This window comes from Chlamydotis macqueenii, unplaced genomic scaffold (assembly GCF_036417535.1).
Source record: "Chlamydotis macqueenii isolate bChlMac1 unplaced genomic scaffold, bChlMac1.mat HAP1_SCAFFOLD_202, whole genome shotgun sequence".
Classification (NCBI taxonomy): domain Eukaryota; kingdom Metazoa; phylum Chordata; class Aves; order Otidiformes; family Otididae; genus Chlamydotis; species Chlamydotis macqueenii.
This window is the reverse complement of record NW_028239094.1, coordinates 23,365-43,649: the sequence shown is the minus strand read 5'-3', so window position 1 is coordinate 43,649 and position 20,285 is coordinate 23,365.

The following is a 20,285-nucleotide window of genomic DNA, read 5'->3' as shown; positions in this document are numbered from 1 at the left end:
TTTTTTTCAGGGGGCGCCCAGGTTCAGCTCGTGTTAAAAGTCGAAGCCCTGTTGGTCAGGGAAAGCCCGGAGCCCCGATGTCTGTGGTGCTGTAGATACGCTGCCAATGGCCGGTGAGTAGCAGCAAGAGCTTGAGTTGCTGGCACTTTCGGTGTGAGAGCAATCATCCGACGTTTTTGATTTTTCAGGGTTTTTTTTCAGTGGGCAATCAGGTGCAGCTGGTGGTAAACGTCGAAGCCCTGTTGGTCAGGGAAAGCCCGGAGCCCCGATGTCTGTGGTGCTGTAGATGGGCTGGGAATGGCCGGTGAGGAGCAGCAAGAGCTTGACTGGCTGGCACTTTTGCTATGGGAACAATCGTCCGATGTTCGTGATTTTTCTTTTATTTTTCTCAGCGGGTGCCCAGGTTCAGCTGGTGGTAAACGTCGAAGCCCTGTTGGTCAAAGAAAGCGCAGAACCCCGATGTCTGTGGTGCTGTAGATGCACTGCCAAAGTCCGGTGAGTAGCAGCAAGAGCTTGAGTTGCTGGCACTTTCGGTGTGGGAGGAATCGTCCGACGTTCGTGATTTTTCGGGGTTTTATTTCAGTGGGCGCCCAGGTGCAGCTGGTGGTAAATGTCGAAGCCCTGTTGGTCAGGGAATGCCCGGAGCCCCGATGTCTGTGGTGCTGTAGATGCGCCTCCAATGGCTGGTGAGGAGCAGCAAGAGCTTGACTGGCTGGCACTTTTGTTGTGGGAGCAATCGTCCGACGTTCATGATTTTTCGGGGTTTTATTTCAGTGGGCGCCCAGCTGCAGCGGGTGGTAAACGTCGAAGCCCTGTTGGTCAGGGAAAGCCCGGAGCCCCGATGTCTGTGGTGCTGTAGATGCGCTGCCAATGGCCGGTGAGGAGCAGCAAGAGCTTGACTGGCTGGCACTTTCGGTGTGGGAGCACTCGTCTGATGTTCGTGATATTTCGTTTATTTTTTCCAGTGGGCGCCCAGGTGCAGCTGGTGGTAAACGTCGAAGCCCTGTTCGTCAGGGAAAGCCCGGAGCCCCGATGTCTGTCGTGCTGTAGATGGCCTGGCAATGGCCGGTGAGCAGCAGCAAGAGCTTGACTGTCTGGCACTTTTGGTGTGAGAGCAATCGTCCGACGTTCGTGATTTTTCGGTGTTCTTTTCACTGGGAGCCCAGGTGCAGCGAGTGGTAAACGTCGAAGCCCTGTTCGTCAGGGAATGCCCGGAGCCCCGATGTCTGTGGTGTTGTATATGCACTGCCACTGTCCGGTGAGGAGCAGCATGAGCTTGACTGGCTGGCACTTTTGGTGTGGGAGCAATCGTCCGACGTTCGTCATTTTTCAGGGTTTATTTTCACTGGGCAACCAGGTGCAGCTGGTGGTAAATATCAAAGGCCTGTTGGTCAGGGAAAGCCCGGAGCCCCGATGTCTGTGGTGCTGTAGATGCACTGCCAAAGTCCGGTGAGGAACAGCAAGAGCTTGAGTTGCTGGCACTTTCTGTGGGGGAGGAATCGTCCGACCTTTGTGATTTTTCGGGGTTTTATTTCAGTGGGCGCCCAGGTGCAGCTGGTGGTAAACGTCGAAGCCCTGTTGGTCAGGGAAAGCTCGGAGCCCCGATGTCTGTGGTGCTGTAGATGCGCTGCCAGTGGCCGGGGAGGAGCAGCAAGAGCTTCACTGGCTGGCACTTTTGCTGTGGGAGCAATCGTCCGACGTTCGTGATTTTTCTTTTATTTTTTTCAGTGGGCGCCCAGGTTCAGCTGGTGGTAAACGTCGAAGCCCTGTTGGTCAGGGAAAGCGCAGAACCCCGATGTCTGTGGTGCTGTAGATGCACTGCCAAACTCCGGTGAGGAGCAGCAAGAGTTTGAGTTGCTGGCACTTTTGGTGTGGGAGCAATCGTCCGATGTTCGTGATTTTTCGAGGTTTTATTTCAGTGGGCGCCCAGGTGCAGCTGGTGGTAAACGTCGAAGCCCTGTTTGTCAGGGAAAGCCCAGAGCCCCGATGTCTGTGGTGCTGTAGATGCGCTGGGAATGGGAGGTGAGGAGCAGCAAGAGCTTGAGTTGCTGGCACTTTTGGTGTGAGAGCAATCATCCGACATTCGTGATTTTTCGGGGTTTTATTTCAGTGGGAGCCCAGGTGCAGCTGGTGGTAAACGTCGAAGCCCTGTTGGTCAGGGAATGCCTGGAGCCCCGATCTCTGTGGTGCTGTAGATGCGCTGGCAATGGCTGGTGAGGAGCAGCAAGAGCTTGAGTGTCTGGCACGTTGTGTGTGGGAGCAATCGTCGGACGTTTGTGATTTTTGGGGATTTTTATTCACTGGGCGCCCAGGTTCAGCTGGTGGTAAACGTCGAAGCCCTGTTGGTCAGGGAAAGCCCGGAGCCCCGATGTCTGTGGTGCTGTAGATGCGCTGGCAATGGCCGGTGAGGAGCAGCCAGAGCTTGAGTTGCTGGCACTTTTGGTGTGGGAGCAATCGTCCGACGTTCGTGATTTTTCGGGGTTTTACTTTCAGTGGGCGCCCAGGTTCAGCTGGTGGTAAACGTCGAAGCCCTGTTCGTCAGGGAAAGCCCGGAGCCCCGATGTCTGTGGTGCTGTAGATGCGCTGGGAATGGGAGGTGAGGAGCAGCATGAGCTTGACTGGCTGGCACTTTCTGTGTGGGTGCAATCGTCCGACGTTCGTGATTTTTCGGGGTTTTATTTCAGTGGGCGCCCAGGTGCAGCTGGTGGTAAATGTTGAAGCCCTGTTGGTCAGGGAATGCCCGGAGCCCCGATGTCTGTGGTGCTGTAGATGCGCTGGGAATGGCTGGTGAGGAGCAGCAAGAGCTTGACTGTCTGGCACGTTGGGTGTGGGAGCAATCGTCGGACGTTTGTGATTTTTGGGGATTTTTATTCACTGGGCGCCCAGGTTCAGCTGGTGGTAAACGTCGAAGCCCTCTTGGTCAGGGAAAGCTCGGAGCCCCGATATCTGTGGTGCTGTAGATGCGCTGGGAATGGCTGGTGAGAAGCAGCATGAGCTTGACTGGCTGGCATTTAAGGTGTGGCAGGAATCGTCTGATGTTCGTGATATTTCGTTTATTTTTTTTAGTGGGCGCCCATGTGCAGCGGGTGGTAAACGTCGAAGCCCTGTTGGTCAGGGAAAGCCCGGAGCCCCGATGTCTGTGGTGCTGTAGATGGGCTGCCAAATTCCGGTGAGGAGCAGCAAGAGCTTGACTGGCTGGCACTTTTGGTGTGGGAGCAATCGTTCGACGTTCGTGATTTTTCGGGGTTTTTTTTTCAGTGGGCACCCAGGTGCAGCTGGTGGTAAATGTCGAAGCCCGGTTCGTCAGGGAAAGCCCGGAGCCCCGATGTCTGTGGCGCTGTAGATGCGCTGGGAATGGCTGGTTGGAAGCAGCATGAGCTTGACTGGCTGGCTCTTTTGGTGTGGGAGCAATCGTCCGACGTTCGTGATTTTTCGGGGTTTTTTTTTCAGTGGGCACCCAGGTGCAGCTGGTGGTAAATGTCGAAGCCCAGTTCGTCAGGGAAAGCCCAGAGCCCCGATGTCTGTGGTGCTGTAGATGCGCTTCCAGTGGCCGGTGAGGAGCAGCAAGAGCTTGAGTTGCTGGCACTTTGGGTGTGGGAGCAATCGTCCGATGTTCGTGATTTTTCGGGGTTCTTTTCAGTGGGCGCCCAGGTGCAGCTGATGGTAAAAGTCGAAGCCCTGTTGGTCAGGGAAAGCCCGGAGCCCCGATGTCTGTGGTGCTGTAGATGCACTGCCAATGGCCGGTGAGGAACAGCAGGAGCTTGACTGGCTGGCACTTTCGGTGTGGGATCAATCGTCCGACGTTTTTGATTTTTCAGGGTTTTTTTTTCAGTGGGCAACCAGGTGCAGCTGGTGGTAAACGTCGAAGCCCTGTTGGTCAGGGAAAGCCCGGAGCCGCGATGTCTGTGGCGCTGTAGATGCGCTGGGAATGGCTGGTGAGGAGCAGCAAGAGCTTGACTGGCTGGCACTTTTGCTGTGGGAGGAATCGTCCGACGTTCGTGATTTTTCTTTTATTTTTTTCAGGGGGCGCCCAGGTTCAGCTGGTGGTAAACGTCGAAGCCCTGTTGGTCAGGGAAAGCGCAGAACCCCGATGTCTGTGGTGCTGTAGATGCACTGCCAAAGTCCGGTGAGTAGCAGCAAGAGTTTAAGTTGCTGGCACTTTTGGTGTGGGAGCAATCGTCCGATGTTCGTGATTTTTCGGGGTTTTATTTCAGTGGGCGCCCAGGTGCAGCTGGTGGTAAATGTCGAAGCCCTGTTTGTCAGGGAAAGCCCAGAGCCCCGATGTCTGTGGTGCTGTAGATGCGCTGGGAATGGGAGGTGAGGAGCAGCAAGAGCTTGAGTTGCTGGCACTTTTGGTGTGGGAGCAATCGTCCGACGTTCGTGATTTTTCGGCGTTTTATTTCAGTGGGAGCCCAGGTGCAGCTGGTGGTAAACGTCGAAGCCCTGTTGGTCAGGGAAAGCCCGGAGCCCCGATGTCTGTGGTGCTGTAGATGCGCTTCCAATGGCCGGTGAGGAGCAGCAAGAGCTTGACTGGCTGGCACTTTCGGTGTGGGAGCAATCGTCCGACGTTTGTGTTTTTTTCGGGTTTTTTTTTCAGTGGGCACCCATGTTCAGCTGGTGGTAAACGTCGAAGTGCTGTTAGTCAGGGAAAGTCCGGAGCCCAAATGTCTGTGGTGCTGTAGATGCGCTGGGAATGGGCGGTGATTAGCAGCAAGAGCCTGACTGGCTGGCACTTTCGGTGTGGGAGAAATCGTCCGATGTTCGTGATTTTTCAAGGTTTTTTTTCAGTGGGTGCCCAGGTGCAGCTGCTGGTAAACGTCTAAGCCCTGTTGGTCATGGAAAGCCCGGAGCCCCGATGTCTGTGGTGCTGTAGATGCGCTGGGTATGGGCAGTGAGCAGCAGCAAGAGCTTGTGTTGCTGGCACTTTCAATGTGGGAGCAATCGTCCGATGTTCCTGATTTTTAGGGGTTTTTTTCAGTGGGCGCCCAGGTGCAGCTGGTGGTAAACGTCGAAGCCCTGTTGGTCAGGGAAAGCTCGGAGCCCCGATGTCTGTGGTGCTGTAGATGCGCTGCCAATGGCCGGTGAGGAGCAGCAAGAGCTTGACTGGCTGGCACTTTCGGTGTGGGAGCAATCGTCCGACGTTCGTGATTTTTCATTTATTTTTTTCAGTGGGCGCCCAGGTGCGGCTGGTGGTAAACGTCGAAGCCCTGTTGGTCAGGGAAAGCGCAGAACACCGATATCTGTGGTGCTGTAGATGCACTGCCAAAGTCCGGTGAGTAGCAGCAAGAGCTTGACTGTCTGGCACTTTTGGTGTGGGAGGAATCGTCCGACGTTTGTTATTTTTCGGGGTTTTATTTCAGTGGGCGCCCATTTGCAGCTGGTGGTAAACATCGAAGCCCTGTTGGTCAGGGAAAGCCCGGAGCCGCGATGTCTTTGGTGCTGTAGATGTGCTGCCAATGGCCGTGGACGAGCAGCAAGAGCTTGATAGGCTGGCACTTTCGGTGTGGCAGGAATCGTCGGACGTTTTTGATTTTTCGGGATTTTTTTTTAGTGGGAGCCCAGGTTTAGCTAGTGGTAAACGTTGAAGCCCTGTTGGTCAGGGAAAGCCCGGAGCCGTGATGTCTGTGGTGCTGTACATGCGCTGCCAATGGGAGGTGAGGAGCAGCAAGAGCTTGACTGTCTGGCACTTTTGGTGTGGGAGCAATCGTCCGACGTTTTTGATTTTTCAGGGTTTTTTTTCAGTGGGCAACCAGGTGCAGCTGGTGGTAAATGTCAAAGGCCTGTTGGTCAGGGAAAGCCCGGAGCCGCGATGTCTGTGGTGCTCTAGATGCGCTGGGAATGGGCGGTCAGGAGCAGGAAGAGCTTGTGTTGCTGGCACTTTCGGTGTGGGAGCAATCGTCCGATGTTCATGATTTTTCGTTTATTTTTTTCAGTGGGTGCCGATGTGCAGCGGGTGGTATAACGTCAAAGCCCTGTTGGTCAGGGAAAGCCCGGAGCCCCGATGTCTGTGGTGCTGTAGATGCGCCGCCAATGGCCGGTGAGGAGCACAAAGAGCTTGACTGGCTGGCACTTTCGGTGTGGGAGCAATCGTCTGATGTTTGTGATTTTGGGGTTTTTTTTTTCAGTGGGTGCCCAGGTGCAACTGGTGGTAAACGTCGAAGCCCTGTTGGTCAGGGAAAGCCCGGATCCCCGATGTCTGTGGTGCTGTAGATGCGCTGGGAATGGCCGGTGAGGGGTAGCAAGAGCTTGACAGGCTGGCACTTTTGGTGTGGGAGCAATCGTCCGACGTTCGTGATTTTTCGGGGTTTTATTTCAGTGGGAGCCCAGGTGCAGCTGGTGGTAAACGTCGAAGCCCTGTTCGTCAGGGAAAGCCCTGAGCCCCGATGTCTGTGGTGCTGTAGATGCGCTGGGAATGGCCGGTGAGGGGTAGCAAGAGCTTGAGTGGCTGGCACTTTTGGTGTGGGATCAATCGTCCGACGTTCATGATATTTGGGGATTTTTTTTCCAGTGGGCGCCTAGGTTCAGCTGGTAATAAACTTCTAAGCCCTGTTGGTCAGGGAACGCCCGGAGCCCCGATGTCTGTGGTGCTGTAGATGCGCTGGGAATGGAAGGTGAGGAGCACCTACAGCTTGACTGGCTGGCAATTTCGGTGTGGGAGCAATCGTCCGACGTTCGTGATTTTTCGGGGTTCTTTTCAGTGGGCGCCCAGGTTCAGCTGGTGGTAAATGTCGAAGGCCTGTTGGTCAGGGAAAGCCCGGAGCCCCGATGTCTGTGGTGCTGTAGATGCGCTGCCAATGGCTGGGGAGGAGCAGCAAGAGCTTGACTGGCTGGCACTTTCGGTGTGGGAGCAATTGTCCGACGTTTTTGATTTTTTAGGGTTTTTTTTTCAGTGGGCGCCCATGTGCAGCTGGTGGTAAATGTCGAAGCCCTGTTGGTCAGGGAAAGCCCGGAGCCGCGATGTCTGTGGTGCTGTAGATGCGCTGGTAATGCCCGGTGAGGAGCAGCTAGAGGTTGACTGTCTGGCACTTTCGGTGTGGGAGCAATTGTCCGACGTTCGTGATTTTTCGGGGTTTTATTTCAGTGGGCGCCCAGGTGCAGCTGGTGGTAAACGTCGAAGCCCTGTTGGTCAGGGAAAGCCCGGAGCCCCGATGTCTGTGGTGCTGTAGATGCGCTGGGAACGGCTGGTGAGAAGCAGCATGAGCTTGACTGGCTGGCATTTAAGGTGTGGCAGGAATCGTCTGATGTTCGTGATATTTCGTTTATTTTTTTTAGTGGGCGCCCATGTGCAGCTGGTGGTAAACGTCGAAGCCCTGTTGGTCAGGGAAAGCCCGGAGCCCCGATGTCTGTGGTGCTGTAGATGCGCTGGGAATGGCCGGTGAGGAGCAGCAAGAGCTTGACTGGCTGGCACTTTCGTTGTGGGAGCAATCGTCCGACGTTCGTGATTTTTCGGGGTTTTATTTCAGTGGGCGCCCAGCTGCAGCTGGTGGTAAACGTCGAAGCCCTGTTGGTCAGGGAAAGCCCGGAGCCCCGATGTCTGTGGCGCTGTAGATGCGCTGGGAATGGCTGGTTAGAAGCAGCATGAGCTTGACTGGCTGGCACTTTTGGTGTGGGAGCAATCGTCCGACGTTCGTGATTTTTCGGGGTTATTTTCAGTGGGAGCCCAGGTTCAGCGAGTGGTAAACGTCGAAGCCCTGTTGGTCAGGGAAAGCCCGGAGCCCCGATGTCTGTGGTGTTGTAGATGCACTGCCACTGTCCGGTGAGGAGCAGCAAGAGCTTGACTGGCTGGCACTTTGGGTGTGGGAGCAGTCGTCCGACGTTCGTGATTTTTCGGGGTTTTATTTCAGTGGGCGCCCAGGTGCAGCTGGTGGTAAACTTCGAAGCCCCTTTGGTCAGGGAAAGCCCGGAGCCACGATGTCTGTGGTGCTGTAGATGGGCTGGCAATGGCCGGTGAGCAGCAGCAAGAGCTTGACTGTCTGGCACTTTTGGTGTGAGAGCAATCGTCCGACGTTCGTGACTTTTCGGTGTTCTTTTCAGTGGGAGCCCAGGTTCAGCGAGTGGTAAACGTCGAAGCCCTGTTCGTCAGGGAAAGCCCGGATCCCCGATGTCTGTGGTGCTGTAGATGCACTGCCACTGTCCGGTGAGGAGCAGCAAGAGCTTGACTGGCTGGCACTTTTGCTGTGGGAGCAATCGTCCGACGTTCGTCATTTTTCAGGGTTTTTTTTCACTGGGCAACCAGGTGCAGCTGGTGGTAAATGTCGAAGGCCTGTTGGTCAGGGAAAGCCCGGAGCCACGATGTCTGTGGTGCTGTAGATGCGCTGCCAATGGCCGGTGAGGAGCAGCAAGATCTTGACTGGCTGGCACTTTTGGTGTGGGAGCAATCGTCCGACGTTTGTGATTTTTCGGGGTTTTTTTCAGTGGGCGCACAGGTGCAGCTGGTGGTAAACGTCGAAGCCCTGTTGGTCAGGGAAAGCCCGGAGCCGTGATGTCTGTGGTGCTGTAGATGCACTGCCAAAGTCTGGTGAGGAACAGCAAGAGCTTGAGTTGCTGGCACTTTCTGTGTGGGAGGAATCGTCCGACGTTTGTGATTTTTCGGGGTTTTATTTCAGTGGGCGCCCAGGTTCAGCTGGTGGTAAACATCGAAGCCCTATTGGTCAGGGAAAGCTCGGAGCCCCGATATCTGTGGTGCTGTAGATGCGCTGCCAGTGGCTGGTGAGGAGCAGCAAGAGCTTGACTGGCTGGAACTTTCGGTGTGGGAGCAATCGTCCGATGTTCGTGATTTTTCGGGGTTCTTTTCAGTGAGAGCCCAGGTTCAGCGAGTGGTAAACGTCGAAGCCCTGTTGGTCAGGGAAAGCCCGGAGCCCCGATGTCTGCGGTGTTGTAGATGCGCTGGGAATGGCCGGTGAGGAGCAGCAAGAGGTTGACAGGCTGGCATTTAAGGTGTGGCAGGAATCGTCCGACGTTTGTGATTTTTGGGGTTTTTTTTTCAGGGGGCACCCAGGTGCAGCTGGTGGTAAATGTCGAAGCCCGGTTCGTCAGGGAAAGCCCGGAGCCCCGATGTCTGTGGTGCTGTAGATGCGCTGCCAGTGGCCGGTGAGGAGCAGCAAGAGCTTGAGTTGCTGGCACTTTCGGTGTGGGAGCAATCGTCCGATGTTTGTGATTTTTCGGGGTTCTTTTCAGTGGGCGCCCAGGCTCAGCTGGTGGTAAACGTCGAAGCCCTGTTGGTCCGGGAAAGCCCAGAGCCCCGATGTCTGTGGTGCTGTAGATGCGCTGCCAATGGCCGGTGAGGAACAGCAAGAGCTTGACAGGCTGGCACTTTCGGTGTGGGATCAATCGTCCGACGTTTTTGATTTTTCAGGGTTTTTTTTTCAGTGGGCAACCAGGTGCAGCTGGTGGTAAACGTCGAAGCCCTGTTGGTCAGGGAAAGCCTGGAGCCGCGATGTCTGTGGTGCTGTAGATGCGCTGGGAATGGCTGGTGAGGAGCAGCAAGAGCTTGACTGGCTGGCACTTTTGCTGTGGGAGCAATCGTCCGACGTTCGTGATTTTTCTTTTATTTTTTTCAGCGGGCGCCCAGGTTCAGCTGGTGGTAAACGTCGAAGCCCTGTTGGTCAGGGAAAGCGCAGAACCCCGATGTTTGTGGTGCTGTAGATGCACTGCCAAAGTCCGATGCGGAGCAGCAAGAGTTTGAGGTGCTGGCACTTTTGGTGTGGGAGCAATCGTCCGACGTTCGTGATTTTTCGGGGTTTTATTTCAGTGGGAGCCCAGGTGCAGCTGGTGGTAAACGTCGAAGCCCTGTTCGTCAGGGAAAGCCCGGAGCCCCGATGTCTGTGGTGCTGTAGATGCGCTGGGAATGGCCGGTGAGGGGTACCAAGAGCTTGAGTTGCTGGCACTTTTGGTGTGAGAGCAATCGTCCGACGTTCGTGATATTTGAGGATTTTTTTTCCAGTGGGCGCCTAGGTTCAGCTGGTAATAAACTTCTAAGCCCTGTTGGTCAGGGAACGCCCGGAGCCCCGATGTCTGTGGTGCTGTAGATGCGCTGGGAATGCCCGGTGAGGAGCACCTACAGCTTGACTGGCTGGCAATTTCGGTGTGGGAGCAGTCGTCCGACGTTCGTGATTTTTCGGGGTTTTATTTCAGTGGGCGCCCAGGTTGAGCTGGTGGTAAACTTCGAAGCCCCTTTGGTCAGGGAAAGCCCGGAGCCACGATGTCTGTGGTGCTGTAGATGGGCTGGCAATGGCCGGTGAGCAGCAGCAAGAGCTTGACTGTCTGGCACTTTTGGTGTGAGAGCAATCGTCCGACGTTCGTGATTTTTCGGTGTTCTTTTCAGTGGGAGCCCAGGTTCAGCGAGTGGTAAACGTCGAAGCCCTGTTCGTCAGGGAAAGCCCGGAGCCCCGATGTCTGTGGTGCTGTAGATGCGCTGCCAATGGCCGGTGAGGAGCAGCAAGAGCTTGACTGGCTGGCACTTTTGGTGTGGGAGCAATCGTCCGACGTTTGTGATTTTTCGGGGTTTTTTTCAGTGGGCGCACAGGTGCAGCTGGTGGTAAACGTCGAAGCCCTGTTGGTCAGGGAAAGCCCGGAGCCGTGATGTCTGTGGTGCTGTAGATGCACTGCCAAAGTCCGGTGAGGAACAGCAAGAGCTTGAGTTGCTGGCACTTTCGCTGTGGGAGCAATCGTCCGACGTTTGTGATTTTTCGGGGTTTTATTTCAGTGGGCGCCCAGGTTCAGCTGGTGGTAAACATCGAAGCCCTGTTTGTCAGGGAAAGCCCAGAGCCCCGATGTCTGTGGTGCTGTAGATGCGCTGCCAGTGGCCGGTGAGGAGCAGCAAGAGCTTGACTGGCTGGAACTTTTGGTGTGGGAGCAATTGTCCGATGTTCGTGATTTTTCGGGGTTCTTTTCAGTGGGAGCCCAGGTTCAGCGAGTGGTAAACGTCGAAGCCCTGTTGGTCAGGGAAAGCCCGGAGCCCCGATGTCTGTGGTGCTGTAGATGCGCTGCCAAAGTCTGGTGAGGAGCAGCAAGAGCTTGAGTTGCTGGCACTTTCGGTGTGGGAGCAATCGTCCGATGTTCGTGATTTTTCGGGGTTCTTTTCAGTTGGCGCCCAGGCTCAGCTGGTGGTAAACGTCGAAGCCCTGTTGGTCCGGGAAAGCCCAGAGCCCCGATGTCTGTGGTGCTGTAGATGCGCTGCCAATGGCCGGTGAGGAGCAGCAAGAGCTTGACTGGCTGGCACTTTTGGTGTGGGAGCAATCGTCCGACGTTTGTGATTTTTCGGGGTTTTTTTCAGTGGGCGCACAGGTGCAGCTGGTGGTAAACGTCGAAGCCCTGTTGGTCAGGGAAAGCCCGGAGCCGCGATGTCTGTGGTGCTGTAGATGCGCTGGGAATGGCTGGTGAGGAGCAGCAAGAGCTTGACTGGCTGGCACTTTTGCTGTGGGAGCAATCGTCCGACGTTCGTGATTTTTCTTTTATTTTTTTCAGCGGGCGCCCAGGTGCAGCTGGTGGTAAACGTCGAAGCCCTGTTTGTCAGGGAAAGCCCAGAGCCCCGATGTCTGTGGTGCTGTAGATGCGCTGGGAATGGGAGGTGAGGAGCAGCAAGAGCTTGAGTTGCTGGCACTTTTGGTGTGGGAGCAATCGTCCGACGTTCGTGATTTTTCGGGGTTTTATTTCAGTGGGTGCCCAGGTGCAGCTGGTGGTAAACGTCGAAGCCCTGTTGGTCAGGGAAAGCCCGGAGCCCCGATGTCTGTGGTGCTGTAGATGCACTGCCAAAGTCCGGTGAGTAGCAGCAAGAGCTTGAGTTGCTGGCACTTTTGGTGTGGGAGCAATCGTCCGACGTTTGTGATTTTTCGGGGTTCTTTTCAGTGGGAGCCCAGGTGCAGCTGGTGGTAAACGTCGAAGCCCTGTTGGTCAGGGAAAGCCCGGAGCCCCGATGTCTGTGGTGCTGTACATGCGCTGCCAATGGCCGGTGAGGAGCAGCAAGAGCTTGACTGGCTGGCACTTTCGCTGTGGGAGCAATCGTCCGATGTTCGTGATTTTTCGTTTATTTTTTTCAGTGGGCGCCCAGGTTCAGCTGGTGGTAAACGTCGAAGCCCTGTTCGTCAGGGAAAGCCCAGAGCCCTGATGTCTGTGGTGCTGTAGATGCGCTGCCAATGGCCGGTGAGGAGCAGCAAGAGCTTGACTGGCTGGCACTTTTGGTGTGGGAGCAATCGTCCGATGTTCATGATTTTTCGTTTATTTTTTTCAGTGGGCGCCCAGGTGCAGCTGGTGGTAAATGTCGAAGCCCTGTTGGTCAGGGAAAGCCCGGAGCCCCGATGTCTGTGGTGCTGTAGATGCACTGCCAAAGTCCGGTGAGTAGCAGCAAGAGCTTGAGTTGCTGGCACTTTCTGTGTGGGAGGAATCGTCCGACGTTCGTGATTTTTCGGGGTTTTACTTTCAGTGGGCGCCCAGGTTCAGCTGGTGGTAAAGGTCGAAGCCCTGTTCGTCAGGGAAAGCCCGGAGCCCCGATGTCTGTGGTGCTGTAGATGCGCTGGGAATGGGCGGTGAGGAGCAGCAAGAGCTTGAGTTGCTGGCACTTGAGTTGCTGGCATTAAAAGTGGGTCCCCAGCGATAAGAAATAGAGTTCCTAGTGGACTCTGGAGCAGAAAGATCTACTGTTCAAAAATTGCCCCGGGGGTGTGGGACATCCTCGGAGAAAGTAGAAGTTATTGGAGCAAAAGGAGAGCCTTTTGGGGTTCCCGTAATAAAAAATGTGGTTTTGGAAAGTGATTCTAAATTTGGGGTGGGGTCCTTGCTGTTAGTGCCTGAGGCGGACTATAACTTATTGGGCAGAGATTTAATGATAGAATTAGGGATTGGCTTAGAAGTCATAAAAAATGAACTAAGAATTAAGTTGTGTCCTTTACGGACAGTTGATGAGGGGAAAATAAACCCTGAGGTATGGTACACTCCGGAGACCATTGGAAAATTGGATATTGAACCTTTTTCAGTGACAATAAGAAACCCAGAAATACCAGTGAGAATAAAACAATACCCCCTACCGATGGAGGGGAGACAGGGATTGAAACCTGAGATTCAAAGGTTAATTGAAAAAGGAATATTAGAACCTTGCATGTCCCCTTTTAACACCCCCATCTTACCTGTAAAGAAACCTGATGGGACATACAGATTAGTGCATGATTTACGAGAAATTAACAAACGAACGGTTACCAGATTCCCTGTAGTGGCAAACCCTCATACACTTTTAAGCCAGCTGGGCCCCAATGATCAGTGGTATAGTGTAATTGATTTAAAGGATGCCTTCTGGGCATGCCCCTTAAAGAAAGATTGCAGGGATTATTTTGCTTTTGAATGGGAAGACCCGGACACTTACAGAAAACAACAATTACGGTGGACCGTTTTACCTCAAGGGTTCACCGAGTCTCCAAATTTGTTTGGACAGGCATTAGAACAAATATTGAGGGGGTACGAATTAGGTGGGGGGGTGACCCTTGTCCAGTATGTGGACGATTTACTGTTGGCCGGCAGCGATGAGGAGGCAGTTAGGGAGGAGAGTATTAGGTTGTTAAATTTTTTAAGTTTACAGGGATTAAAGGTGTCGAAATCAAAACTGCAATTTGTCGAAAAGGAAGTGAAATATTTAGGGCACAGATTGAGTAAAGGAACTAAGAAGTTAGACCCAGAAAGAGTTCAGGGCATATTATCATTGCCGGCTCCAAAAACTAAGAGACAGATCAGACAATTGCTGGGCCTTTTGGGATATTGTAGACAATGGATTGAAGGCTATAGTAGGAAAGTAAAATTTTTATATGCTAAGATATCTAAGGATGGCCTATTAAAATGGTCTAAGGATGATGATGAACAATTGGAAGTTTTAAAAATGGATTTGGTAAACACTCCTGTTTTGAGTTTACCGGATGTCAAGAAACCATTTTATTTATTTATTAATGTTGATGAAGGAACAGCATATGGGGTGTTAGTGCAAGAATGGGCAGGGAAGAAAAAGCCTGTAGGATACCTTTCTAAATTGTTAGACCCTGTAAGCAGAGGATGGCCTATCTGCCTACAAGCTATAGTGGCTGCGGCTCTGCTAGTGGAAGAGGCTCACAAAGTTACCTTTGGGGGAGAACTGAAAGTATTATCACCCCACAATATTAGAGGAATTTTACAACAGAAAGCTGAAAAGTGGATTACTGATGCCAGGCTCCTGAAGTACGAGGGTATCCTGATATCTTCACCTAAACTAGAACTTGAAGTTACTGGTTTACAGAATCCAGCACAATTTCTGTACGGGGAACCGTCAGAGGAGATAACTCATGATTGCCTGCACACTATTGAAGAACAAGCCAAAATTAGACCAGATTTGGAGGAAGAAGAGCTAGAGGATGGGGAAAAACTTTTTGTAGATGGATCTTCCCGGGTAATAGAGGGGAAAAGAAAATCAGGATATGCGATAATTAATGGAAAAACATTTAAGGTAATAGAATCAGGGCCCCTGAGTCCCAGTTGGTCGGCTCAAGCATGCGAGTTATACGCAGTTTTAAGAGCTTTACAATTATTAGAAGGAAAAATCGGCACCATCTATACGGATTCCAAATATGCCTTTGGAATAGTGCATACATTTGGGAAAATTTGGGAAGAAAGAGGCTTAATAAATTCCCAGGGAAAGGGATTGGTTCATCAGGAGTTAATAATTGAAATTTTGCAGGCTTTACGGAGGCCGGTAGGAATAGCAGTGGTCCATTTAAAAGGGCATCAGCGGGGATTAACTCCACTGACAAGGGGAAACAATCTAGCAGATCAAGAAGCAAAACGAGCGGCTTTAATGATCTTCAAGGAAAAGAAAGATAGAAAGTTTCCTTGCAAGGATTGTTGGAAGAGCACACTTCATTGTAGCTGTGCGAATCCTAATTATCAGTTTTGTTGTGCGCATGGGGAAGAGTACCACCTGTACAGCTTCACTGTGCAGGAGAAAGACAAGTTAGTCCGAATGGGGGCAAGGGAAGTCAAATCTGGAGAATGGGAACTTCCTGATGGACGAGAGGTCATTTCAAAAACTATGGCTATAAGAATCATGCGCAAGTACCATGAAAACACCCACTGGGGGGTTCAAGCACTAGTAGATCAATTTGCCATAAAATATGCTTGCATTGGGGTATATAATATAGCAAAAAGAATAATTGGAGATTGCCTAATTTGCCAAAAAGTGAACAAGCACCAATTAAGAGAAAGACCATTAGGGGGAAGAGATTTGGCTCACCGACCCTTCGCCAAAATTCAGATAGACTTCACCGAACTACCGAAAGTAGGCAGGTATAGATATTTGTTGGTAATAATAGATCATTTAACACACTTTGTAGAAGCATTTCCAACAGTCAGGGCCACTGCCCAAACGGTGACAAAACTATTGCTTGAAAATGTGATACCTAGGTATGGCTCTATTGAAACTATTGACTCTGATAGGGGACCACATTTTGCTTCAAAAATCATAAAAGAAGTTTTTACTGCTTTGGGGACCAAGTGGGAATATCATACACCCTGGCACCCACAGAGTTCAGGAAAAATAGAGCGGGTAAACGGTGAGATAAAGAAACAACTGACCAAATTAATGATGGAGACCAAATTATCTTGGGTAAAATGCCTTCCCTTAGCCTTATTAAATATTAGAATCCAACCTCACACGGATGTGGGAATCTCCCCTTTCGAAATGTTATATGGAATGCCTTATGATTTGGAGGTTCCCCGAGATCATCCCCAGGCTGAAAATTTACAACTGAAACAGTACATAATCCAACTCATGTCTATGAGGAAACAATTGCGAGATAAAGGCTTAGCAGTACAAAGGCCTCCGTTGGACATTGCAATACACAATATACAACCTGGAGATAACGTTTTAATTAGGCCATGGAAGGAGTCCTCACTAACTCCCCGCTGGGAAGGGCCTTATCTTGTTTTACTCACTACAGAAACCGCCATCCGGACTGCTGAACGGGGGTGGACCCATGCCAGCCGGGTAAAAGGACCCATCTCCGAGGAGCAGTGGGAGAGCTCTGGAGACCCGAATACCTTGAAATTAAAACTGCGAAGAAAAAGACAGACTAATAAATTGAACTGAGCAATGAACATGTATCGGTAAGGCGGAGACGCTTCGCTTGTTAACCTTTTTTTTACAGAAGAACCACACTTGGAGACCTGGAAAATACATGGATACGTAAGGACTATATTGAAATCAGAATTGTGGTTGTAATTGTAATTATCATTATATATATGAGCCTTTAAGAAAAGTGATGTGTCACATAGTTCATATTAATTGTAGCAATAAGTTTGGTAGTAGCAGGGAAGGAACTTACATATCTTTGGAAGTGCCGAAAACAGGAGTAGCCTCGTTTAAACAATTTAAAAATAAAATACCAAAGTGCTACTCCCAGGAGAATCGGGAGCCGAACAGAAAATAAATAAGTGAGGGCCGATTCACTGTCACATTTCTCCTGAAGATTGTCCTTGCCACCAAGAAGATGACATTCCTCGTAGCTCGAAGCAACCGAGTTGACGAGCGAGGTGGAGGGACAAGGTGCTGTGGAGAACTGACCCCTGTCACTGCAGATGATTTAAAGGCCCTCCAAGTGAAAAGGCCCCGAGGTTCCAAATGGGAAAAAGGCACTAGTCAAATTGGCTTAAAACAAAATTGGAGGCTTCACCCTTTTCGGTACGTCCTGACTATTCTGTTTTTAATGTTACCACAAACATGGGGGAAACGGAGCCACCAAGCTCATCAGCCATTCGAATGGACACTGCATCAAGTGGGCATTGATGATGATAAAGTCATACAAACTATAATAACTCCAGGGGCCCCTGCCTTTAAGACCACTCTGTGTCAGTTAGCGCCAGTAGATGGAGCGTGTAAAAATGAAGGTACACCATTTTATCTATGCCCGAGCTCTAACCCTGGGAAATCGTATTGTAACCAACCAGGACAACATTTTTGCGCATACTGGGGTTGTGAAACAATTGCTAACCGGTGGATTCCAGAGCCTGGAAAAGATCCCTTCTTGAAGGTATCTTGGGCCCCTTATGGATGTAAGCCGCAAGTGGTACGTACACTGGATAGAAGTGGGTCTGTCAGTATCGCAAAGTGGAGTTGCAACTACTGGCACTTGAATGTGACCCGACCTCAGGACCCTAGCTGGCTAGTAGGAAGAACTTGGGGAGTTCGTTATAATAAGGAACTAGGGCAAGATAGAGGTGGGCTAATACACATTAAAAAGAAACCAGCCTCGAATGATCCACTGCCAGTAGGCCCCAAGCAGGTCCTGACTGATGATTTGGCTAAGAAAACAGACCCCGACCAGACATTGACTGATAGTTTGGTCAAGGAAACAGAGGGTGATGTAACGAAAGTTATTGTAATGAATAGTACCCAAGCCATCCAAACCCCTGACGAAAACTCTGGGGATAACCCTCTTTGGAAACTGATGCAAGCCAGTTACCTGGTATTAAACCACACAAACCCAAATTAAATCACACAAACCACACAAACACAAACATTGCTGGGTGTGTTGCGATACTAGACCTCCCTTCTATGAGGCAATAGGCATCCACTCAAAGGCGAAAAGGGTAAATGGTTCAAACCCAACACAATGTTTATGGGATTCTGAAGGTCGAAAACCAGGCCTGACGATGCAACATGTATCGGGACAAGGGAGATGTATTGGGAATGTACCCCCAGAGAAAAATAAATTATGCAAGATAAGAGCTTCCCTGAAAGGGAAGCCCCCTGCTGATTGGCTAATACCAGCCCGTAACACCAAATGGATCTGCTCCAAAACTGGAATCACTCCCTGTTTATCTCTTAAATTGTTCAACGAATATGAGGAATATTGCATCCAAGTGATGATAATCCCCCGGATCATATACCACCCTGAGGAATTTGTGCATAATAACCAGAATACCCAGAGTCACCACTTACAGAAACGAGAACCATTTACCTTTACGGCTTTGACAATAGCCACTTTGATAGCTGTAGGAGCAACAGGCGCGGGCACAGGAATAACGTCATTGGTCCAACAAAATCAGAAATTTCAATCACTTAGAATAGCAGTAGACGAAGACTTGGTAAGAATTGAACAATCAATAACTGCCTTGGAAAAATCTGTTAGATCATTATCAGAGGTGGTGCTACAAAACCGAAGGGGGTTAGATTTAATGTTTCTACAACAAGGTGGGCTATGTGCTGCCTTGGGAGAACAATGTTGTGTATATGCTGATCACACAGGGATTGTAAGGGATACTATGACAAAACTTCGGGAAGGCCTAGAAAAACGAAAACGAGAACAAGAAACGCAACAAAGCTGGTATGAGTCCTGGTTTAACCACTCTCCTTGGCTTACCGCATTACTATCTACCATTGCAGGACCCTTGATTATATTAATACTGGTATTAACTTTTGGACCCTGTATATTCAATAGAGTAGTTACAATTGTAAAAAACAGATTGGAAGCAGCTCATTTGATGCTTATGAGAGCCAAGCATGAACCTCTGGGAGGAATACCGGAGGTGGAGGAGACCCTCATTTTGAGCCAGCAGGTGCTTAAGCGATTTGATGAACAAAATAGTGAAAAGAAAAAGGGGGGATTGTAATAAACTGTGAGCTGTTTGTTCATCAAACCTTGTCAGAACAATGGAGAGTTATATGAAATACACAAAGTCGGCCACAAGAAAGTTACATTAAATACACAAGGTCAGCCACAGGCACCTGGCTATGTAAAAACGGCATGCAGGACTGCGAAAGGAGGGAGCGGGGGGGGGCTCATAAAGATGAAGGGTATAAAACCAGTAACTTTCTAACCATATAGTTTGAAGAAGCAATTAGTGGGAGGGGGAAGTCTGGTTTGGAGCAAGAAACAGTCTCACATTATCTCGAGGGAGGGAGGGAGTGATTAAAAGGAGCAAGGATTCGAGAACAGGATGGCACCCATCACATAAATCTCCTTGTTCAAGAAGGACACGAATCGGCTCAGACTGATAAGGACACTGCCAACTTGTGGGAACAGCACATTCCAGGCAAAGGTGAAAAGTACACCGTGAAGAAGACCTACGGCCTTCCTCCCAAAAGACCCCCGAAGACCCTCGCCCACAATTCCTGGGAGAATTTGCGCAAGCGCGAAGGACTGATAAGCTAATTAGCATACGAAGCGAGAGTAGGTGGGTTTAGGTAATGAATATGTATAAGCATCAACGGAATATTTATTGTTTTTACTGTATAAGAATGGGGCGGTTTGCTATCTCGGCGCGCGCCGTTGGCGGAGCAGGAGACTCCCCGGCCGCCCAGCGCTGTTTTGCTTACTGGTCGCTTGCTTTAATAAACCAAATTTTTAATTGGCCAATCTCTGTCAGTTAATTGGACAAAGAGGGCAGATAAACTATAACAGCAGGACGCCATTTTATGGGGGCAGGACGCCATTTTGGGGGGGTAGAAGGCCCAGTTGTGGGGCAGGGGGCCACTTTCGGGGGCAAGAGAGCATTTTGGGGGGCAGGACGCCATTTTGGGGGGTAGAAGGCCCAGTTATGGGGCAGGAGACCACTTTCGGGGGCGAGAGCGCATTTTGTGGGGCAAGGAGGCCATTTTGGGGGTCGCCCCACCCACGGCGAGGGAGGACCCGAGACACCCAATCGCGGCGAGGGACGACCCGAGACACCCAATGGCGGCGAGGGAAGACCTCCGGTGTCCAATGGCGGCAAGGTGAGACCCGAGTGAGCTCCGCCCCCCACCCCCCCAGCTTATGGGCGGGGCCACGTTGGGTTGGCCAACCTGGTTGAGCTCTCAAGACCCGCGATGGCCCCGCCCACGGCGGCCATCTTGGGACAGAACGCTGGGCAGAGATGAGAGGCGGGAAGGGGCCCAGGGGAGTTTTTACTCGTGGCCCATGCCGCGCTGGCAAAGCAGCGCCGTCCCCTCCTCTTCCTCGGAGGAAGGGGGTGGGCGGGGCTTCCTCCCGGCACAGGGCCGTCCGCGGGGGCTCAGCCCTCGTCGCTGCCGGAGACGCTGGCCATGGCGTAGGCGCCGGCGTCGTCCTTGTCGTGCAGCCCCTTCCAGTGAACGCCGCCTGGCCGGGGGAGGGGGGCGGGGCCTAGGCGGGGGGTGCAGCCGCGATGGCCCCGCCCCCTCAGTGAAAAACCGGGTGGCCCTGCCCCCTTCCCGGTTTTATATCGCTCGATGTTAAGCTTGGGAAGAGGGAGGGGTGGAGGGAGGTTATCTTGTTCTCTGTCTCATTATCTTGCTGTTTGTAGTAATAAATGAATAGTTT